Source organism: Archocentrus centrarchus, unplaced genomic scaffold (genome assembly GCF_007364275.1).
Source record: "Archocentrus centrarchus isolate MPI-CPG fArcCen1 unplaced genomic scaffold, fArcCen1 scaffold_26_ctg1, whole genome shotgun sequence".
NCBI lineage: Eukaryota > Metazoa > Chordata > Actinopteri > Cichliformes > Cichlidae > Archocentrus > Archocentrus centrarchus.
Window position 1 is genome coordinate 6,939,420 of NW_022060256.1, and position 8,717 is coordinate 6,948,136.

At 40.7% G+C, this 8,717-nt stretch overlaps 1 non-coding gene across 1 annotated transcript; it reads right to left on the bottom strand.

Annotated features, from left to right (window-relative positions):
• Window positions 1-5,420: 5,420 nt before the first annotated feature.
• Window positions 5,421-5,492, bottom strand: trnap-ugg (transfer RNA proline (anticodon UGG)). The gene has a single exon. It is a non-coding gene; the product is annotated as a tRNA-Pro (tRNA).
• Between the last annotated feature and the right edge of the window lie 3,225 nt (window positions 5,493-8,717).

The window sequence follows — 8,717 nt, forward strand, 5'->3', positions numbered from 1 at the left end:
AGAAGAACAATGAGTGAGACCAACAACTGCAGCAAACTGCGCTAACTTCATATTTGAAATAGCATAACAGCTGGGCCCACTGGAGCCCACAGTGAAACATGAAGTTGACCCAACAGCCAGAATAAGGTAAGGCAAGGTTTAATGCACCTATTTATGTCAATGAAAAGTGACGCCTCTTTAGTTTCATTTGTAAACCTCTACATTTGACTGCAATGGCGCCCTATTTCAGGAAGCTGGTTTAGCTACCAACTCTGGGTTTGCTAACCCTAAAATGAGGAAAACTCAGGTTTTCACTTTCAGAAAGAGCATTAACTTCAACTCTGGGTCAGTTTGTGGGGCTCCAGACTCTGTGAACCTAACCTGCTAGCTGGTAACCATCTCACTGGCATGTTTTATCTAACACACTGAGTGTCTCTCTGACTCCTCCCCTCCTGCTGCACCTGAAGCACCTGTTTAATGTTCCAATTCATTTCCTCATTCATAAAGTCGCTGTCAAAGCGATCATAGGAGCAACTTAATTTGCAGACATTTATGTTTTTATAAGCACTGAAATCCCAGTGAGACATTAGTTTATTTTTTGTACGTAACATGAGAGCTTTTATAGTCATTGTCAATATGGCAGAGACAGCGATTACATCACAGATTTATAATCAGCCCAGCTGCAGCTGTCAGACTGTTAGTCAGTGCCTCTAAAATATATAGTGTATTTTACTGCAGCATCACAGTTCAATTTCAGTTCAATTTTATTTACATAACGCCAAATCACAACAAACAGTTGCCTCAAGGCACTTTATATTATAAGGTAAAGACTTACAATAATTACAGAGAAAACCCAACAGTCAAAACATCCCCCTATGAACAAGCACTTGGCAACAGTGGGAAGGAAAAACTCCCTTTTAACAGGAAGAAACCTCCAGCAGAACCAGGCTCAGGGAGGGGCAGTCATCTGCTGCGACCGGTTGGGACTGAGGGGAGAGAGACTGAGATTAATAATAACAAATGATTAATGCAGAGTGGAGTATAAACAGAGAAAAAGAGGTCAATGAAAAGAAATACTCAGTGCATCATAGGAACCCCCCCAGCAGCCCAGGCCTATAGCAGCATATGTAAGGGATGGCTCAGGGTCAGCTGATCCAGCCCTAACTATAAGCTTGATCAAAAAGGAAAGTTCTAAGCCTAATCTTAAAAACAGAGAGGGTGTCTGTCTCCTGAATCCAAGCTGGAAGCTGGTTCCACAGAAGAGGCGCCTGAAAGCTGAAGGCTCTGCCTCCCATTCTACTCTTAAGTATCCGAGGAACCACAAGTAAGCCAGCAGTCTGAGAGTGAAGTGCTCTATTGGGGTGATACCGGAGTATAAGGTCTTTGAGATAAGATGGGGCCTGATTATTCAAGACCTTGTATGTGAGGAGAAGGATTTTAAATTCAATTCTGGATTTAACAGGGAGCCAATGAAGAGAAGCCAATATGGGAGAAATCTGCTCTCTCTTTCTAGTCCCTGTCAGTACTCTAGCTGCAGCATTTTGGATCAGCTGAAGGCTTTTCAGGGAGCTTTTAGGACAGCCTGATAATAATGAATTACAATAGTCCAGCCTAGAAGAAATAAATGCATGAATGAGCTGTTCAGCATCACTCTGAGACAGGATGTTTCTAATTTTAGAAATATTGTGCAAATGCAAAAAAGCAGTCCTACATATTTGTTTAATATGTGCATTGAAGGACATATCCTGCTCAAAAATGACTCCAAGATTTCCCACAGTGTTACTGGAGGCCAAAGTAATGCCATCCAGAGTAAGTATCTGGTTAGACACCATGTTTCTAAGATTTATGGGGCTGAATAGAAGAACTTCAGTTTTCTCTTAATTTATAAGCAGCAAATTCTGAAACCTGACTGAAACTGTTGAAATAAACCGTTCCTCTGCAGATGATCAGTTAGCTGTTTTACAACTACTCTTTCAAGAATTTTTGAGAGAAAAGGAAAGTTGCAGATTGGCCTATAATTAGCTAAGACAGATGGGTCAAGTGATGGCTTTTTAAGTAGCGGTTTAATTACTGCCACCTTAAAAGTCTGTGGTACATAACCAACTAATAAAGACAGATTGATCATTTTCAAGATTGAAGCATCGATTAATGGAAGGACTTCTTTGAGCAGTATAGTAGGAATGGGGTCTGATAAACACGTTGATGGTTTGGAGGAAGTAACTATTGAAGTTAACTCTGAAAGATCAATTAGAGCGAAAGAGTCTAAACAAATACCAGCAGTGCTGAAAACAGCCGAACATGAAGATAAGTCTTTGAGATGGTTATGAATCATTTTTTCTCTAATGGATAAAATTTTATTTGTGAAGAAATTCATGAAGTCACTACTAGTTAAAGCGAAAGGAATACTCGGCTCAACTGCGCTCTGACCCTTTGTCAGGCTGTTCAAATCAGTTTGATTTGAACAGCTGCAGAACACACTGATCAATGATCAATCATTTGTTGTTTTGTAACACTGATGGAAAAATGTCTGGATCCTGGAGACAATGTGAATATTGGAGTGAACATGAGAGTGAAATAGTTTTAAGGCTAAATGTGTTTGAAGTGGCTTAAATGTTGTCATCATTTTGAAAGTTGTGGTGTCTGAAATTGAGAACATTAATCACAACATAATTTCCACTGAAAATGACTTCAATCTGTGATTTTGGTGCTTTGCTGGATCCATCCGATGGGATCATCAGCTCCGTAACAGATCAGCAAAACATGTCCGAGTCCAGCTCCACAGAAGGAAGGATCCAAAGCAGACGAGGGTCATGGATTCAGACCGGATAAGTCCTAGATCCACTTCAGGCTCCAGCCATTTCCCAGCTCATCCCATCTGGATCCATTCATAATGGCTTAATTTTTCCTGACACGCTCTGCATTTGTTATTTTAAATGGCTCGTCCTCCCAAAACTGTACTGAAATATTTAAAACCTATAAAGCTGAGACATTTCTGATGTTTGACTTTTATTGATTTACCTTTACATTCTGTGCATTGTATAAAGCGCTTTGAGTGCTTAGGTGGAGTGGGAAAGCGCTATAAGAACCAGTCAATTGACCATTCACTATTACAGATTTGGAAAGCTGCTCTACAAGTTTTCAGTTAAATATGAAACTGTGACTGAACTCTGACCTTTAACTCAGTGAAATATCTCCACTGTGGTTGTCAGACAGCCATCCTGAATCAGTGAAGCTGAGATTGGATCAGTTGAGAAATGCTTATACTGAGGAATATTAAAGCAATTTTTCTCAGCATTTTTATCCAGTAAGCATTTTTATCTAATGCTAGAAATAATGACAGATGTTTAAGAAAAAATTTTAAAAAGTGAGCTTGCTATTCCATTAATAAATGAAATTTCTACTGAATAATGATTCAAACAAAGGAATTGTCATAAACAGGAAGAAAAAGTGAAAAAAATCTCATGTAAAATAGGATTCAGCTTCATCTGGTGAAAATTCAAGTTGGGTAAATAATGACAACAGACATTGTAAAAGAAATTATATATTTGACATCAAACTTTTATGCTATGATGATAACAGAGTGGACCAAGCTGATCAAAATGACTGGCTGAAATGCAGATTGTTTGATCCATAGAAGCACACTGTGAAAGGCAGACTCTTATTTTTGCCTGATGTATAGATTTTTTTCCTTGTGACAAATCATTTATCATCCAAAGTAACTTTATCACTGATATCTTTTCTACAAGCAGCTGAAAGGTCAGAAGTGCTGCGTCATCCTCATAATTCCCAAAAGGGTGTCTTCCTTTTTAACAACCCCACAGCCTCAAAGTACACTTGCTGTTTTACCAGGTTACAAGAGATTATTATTATTACCCAGTCCTAACACTAATACTGGTTTCCAGTTTATAGACAAACAGGCTTTACAGTTGCAGTTCTGCACAAAAGAAGACGCATTCAGAAAGAATTTGATTTTTTTTTTATGCTTATTTATCCATCCATCCATCCATCCATTCGCTTCCGCACATCCTGTTAAGGGTCGCGGGGGGGCTGGAGCCTATCCCAGCTGTCATAGGGCGAGAGGCAGGGTACACCCTGAACAGGTCGCCAGCCTGTTGCAGGGCCAACACAGAGGGACAGACGACCTTTCACACTCACATTCATGCTCTCATTCACACCTATGGGCAATTTAGATTAGCCAATTAACCTAACCCCAGTAAGTGCTTATTTATTGAATGGTTAATATATACAATTGGTGGACAGAGAAGGGTTTCTGTGAGGCTGATGACTGAGCCTCCATGCTGCCCGTAAAGGGAGCGAGAAGAGAAGTGAAGAGAGAAAGAAAGAGGAAAGGGAGAGGGATCAGAGAGGGAGAGAGAAGAAAGGAAAGGGGTAGAGGAAAGGAGGAGTGAAGGTGGAGGTGGAGGGAGGATCACGGTGGAAACTACTGTCCTCCAGCCTGAGCAGAGCCACCAGCAGCTTCTTCCACACTTCTGTCATGTGAATGTTTCTTGTATCTGGTGAACCAGCGCCAGCCACCTCCTTTCTTCTTGTCTGCTTTTTCTTCCTGATCCACTTTTTCTTTAGCTTTCATGGCTTTTTTCTTGCCCTCTGCATCGCCTGACTTGGACCAGAAGAATTTGGAGCGTTTTTTCTTTTTCTTTTGTTGCTCCTCGAGCTCCCTGTTCTTCTCCTCCAAATTTGAACTCAAAACTCTGATGGTACGTTTCTGCAGTCTTTGTTGGATTTTTTTCCTATTTCTCAAGGACATGACTTTTGGATCTGCTGTAGATACGCAGTGTTCAGCTAACAGCTGGGAATCAAGTTATTGCTGCAAAAATACTATTTCATCTGTAAGCTGTGTTATCTTTCGTATTTTTTGTACATTTAGCTAAAAATATGAATAAATTGCCCAAAGATACAAATTAAAATTCCTTCATTATTAAGTTGTCTGTTATGCATAGACACATTACTGGTTCATCTCTTGAGTTAAGAGTGCTTTTAATGCTTGAATGATTCAGAGCTCAGTGGCTTAGCATATAAAAAACATACCTCTGAAAACGGTCAGGTACAAGAACTGGACTGAAAATGAGTGAAAAAGCAGCCAGTGTCAAAAGAAAACCTTAAAAGACATTCAGAAAGCTGGAGAACTGCTTCATTCTTAAAGGTTCAGTGATCACAGTGGAGTGAAATAGGGGGAAAACCCCTTTGAAATTTTCAAACGGAGGCCAAAGTAGCTCAAAATTATATTTAAGTAAACACAGTACTGTTCCACCACTGCAGAATATAATTCAGATCATTTCAGGTGAATCCTTTTAATTCTAAACGTTAGTAAAGTTAAGTTAGTAAAAGAACGAAGTAAGCAGCAGACACGTCCCAACTATGGGTCACAAAAACAATCAAAACGATCAATTTACTGAGTATATGAACTTGAGTCAAATAAAGGGCTCGTCCGGGATTTGAACCCGGGACCTCTCGCACCCAAAGCGAGAATCATACCCCTAGACCAACGAGCCACGGTGCTCGGTACTCGGTCAAGCGCTCTGATGTTCGCAGTGACCAAACTGGCTGCCTGTTAGTGACATGTTGATATGTAGTAGGTTGCTTCGGTAAGTTGATCAACTTAGCCTGCAATTTGGTGTCAAACAAACTGCGCGAGCAACCACGTGACCCTGTCTCAAGATAACGCTGCTTGATTGGATGACGCCTGCGCTGGCGCTACGCGTGACGTCACCCCATTCACCGTGAATAAGCAGCGAGAGATGAATCTTGACGCGGATGCGATGTGCAAAATCAGGCCATTACAATCGTAGACATATTTTTTTATTGCTTTATTTATCAATCTGTACAAATAACAAGGCATATAAAATAACTTCAGTATGTACACGTGAGTTTATAAAGTGCAGTACGGACAAATAACATTACAAATAACCAGAGGTGGGAAATAAACTACAAATACTTTGTTACTGTACTTAAGTAGATTTTTCAGGTATTTGTACTTTACTTGAATATTTATTTTTCTGACAACTATTTACTTTTACTTCCTACATTTTTACACAAATGTCTGTACTTTCTACTTCTTACATTTTCAAAACAGAGTCGTTACTTTAGCTTTAACACGTCTGAGTGAACTTTTTATTTCCGTCACTGCGCCTTCAAACATCAAACTGATCAGAGCCTAAAAATGAATGAACCATAACACACAAAAGCCAGTGCTACTGTAGCCTCCATCCCCGGGGCTTATCACATACGTGAAATGATGAAAGAGGCAAAACCATATAATGTATGTATCATTTATAGCGCTGTATTCAGGGGGTTACAGTGGGCCTGACCGAGTGCAGATGTCTGTAAATTGTGGCCGCAGTACTTCAGCCTCTAGCTAGCGCTACAGAAGAGCGAAAATAAATGGCGTGACGAGTTGTGACGGGTAATTTCAAATGTAATATTTCTATCAGCAGACACACAAACTGTTTGCGTGCAGTTTGTCACAGTGTGTCTGCTAGCTAAAGGTCCAGCTGTTTCCCAGAATGAGAGAGAAGTTCACTCATAGAAGGAGAAAGATGTAACAGACTCAAGCTGAGTACGTTCATTAGAACTTAGGTTGAAATAATATTTGTATTCTCAGTGTTTACCATTTTATTACATTAATATCGCAGGTTCAGTTAGCTTTACACAAAAATAGCTGGTAGAAATGTCCTCCAAAGAACTGCTTTTGCTGTCTTACTTTGAGTACATTTCAGAGCCTGTACTTTTTTACTTTCACTCGAGTGAAGTTGTTGAATCAGTACTTCAACTTTTACCACAGTATTTTTTTTAACACAAGTATCTGTACTTCTACTTAAGTACAGAATGTCTGTACTTTTGCCACCTCTGGTCAGCACATCATCAGTATGCTCTTACTGAGGATTTCTGCCAGGCTGTAGTCATGATAAACGTAGTGCCTCGGCACATATGTGTAACCCTATGCTGCCATCTAGTGGTATTAAGCAGAACAGCAGAAACATACACTGGAATTAAAGCCCTAAAATACGGTGCTAAATACAGTGATTCCTCTGTATTTAAAGTTAATATAGGTGGTGTTTTTGACACGATGACTCAGTCTCCGGTACAAAAACTGGGTATTTTAATTAGCCGCAGCAGCCGTGACAAGTGTGAAGCAGCTGACATGAGAATTAGCACCTCTATGTCTGAGGTGATGGTCCTTGGCTGGAAAAGGGTGGAGTGCCCACTCCAGGTCAATTGCTGCCCCAAGTGGAGGAGTTTAAGTATCTTAAGGGTCTTGTTCACCCATGATGGGTGAACGGGGGTGGGACATGGACAGACGGATTAAGGCTGCACCCACAGAGATGTGGACACTGCACCGGTTCGTCTGGTGAAGAGAGAGCTGAGCGTCAAAGCGAAGCTTTCGATTTTCCGGTCAATCTATGTCCCTATGCTCAACTATGGTCATAGAATAAATATGAATAATTGAATAGCCACATTAACCGTAACCATCATGCTGAGGCCATTGTCTAACTGTGACTTATGGGAGTGGTGAAAGCTGTGAGCCTCTGCGGGTCGTATCAAACATTTTATTTAGAGCTGATGTTCTTTAGAAGAAGCAGTGAAGCAGAGCGTTCATGTTCAGACATGTAGGTCATGCTGCTGTTGACTGTGGGATCACCCGCTGGTGCTTTTCTTACAGGCTCAGAACGATGAACCTGTTGTTAACCTGATCCACCCATTCCTTTAATTACTCTGTTCCACAGAATTTGTTTTCAGTTACACTCACAGAAACTTGAGCTGCTGCCCACAAACTGTGAGGTTAACATGTCACCATAAAGTCCACCATATTTCCACTCAGTCAGGCTGTTGCTGTGACCTTTGACCTTCATCTAGGTCCATCCACGGCTGCTCCTCCATCAGCCTGGTTCTGCTGCGGGTTTCTTGAGGTTACAATGACGTGTATTTTGTACCTGCAGCCAATAGTACATAATAAAACATACAAATAAAAACGAGTAATTCACACATCACAGCACACAAGATAAAAATATCTAAATATATAAAGGGTAAACAAATAAAATTCTAGTCACATATATTATCATGACGACATGTTATTGCAGATGTCAGTCAGTGCATGGTATAGTGCAAATCAAAGAGAACAGAGTAATTTAGATTGTGCATAACAGTCCAGTTTTGGACTCCGAGTTGAGCAGACAGATGGCTTGTGGATAAAAACTCTTCTTCAACCTTTCAGTCTCAGTCCTCAGGCAGTGATACCGCCAGCCTGATGGGAGCAGTGAGAAGAGAGAGTGTCCAGGGTGTCTGGGCTGTTTATGGATCTTCTCAGCCCTTAACCTGCACTGCTTGGTGTAAATGACCTGCAGGTTGGGGAGGGTGGTTCTGTATTATTGTAGGCTCTATACCTTACAATATAAAGTGTCTGAAGGCAACTGTTGCTGTGATTTGGTGCCATAGAAAAAAAAATTAAATTGAATGTACATATGGGCTGGTCCCCATCAGAAGACCACGAGTTAAGATGAAGCATTTCTCCATCAGGCCTCCCTCCTCCACCTCCTGGCAGTAGGTACATGTAAACCTGACTGGACATCCTTACAGCAGGGAGAACAGGCTTCCAAAGGAAGAACATGCTGTGAGCCAAGCTGTGATGGAAGAAATCAGAAACTCAGCTTATACAGTAGGTGGATGAGAATGAAAGGATATTTTAATTGTTTCTGTCTGTCTGGCATCAGAACAGGATC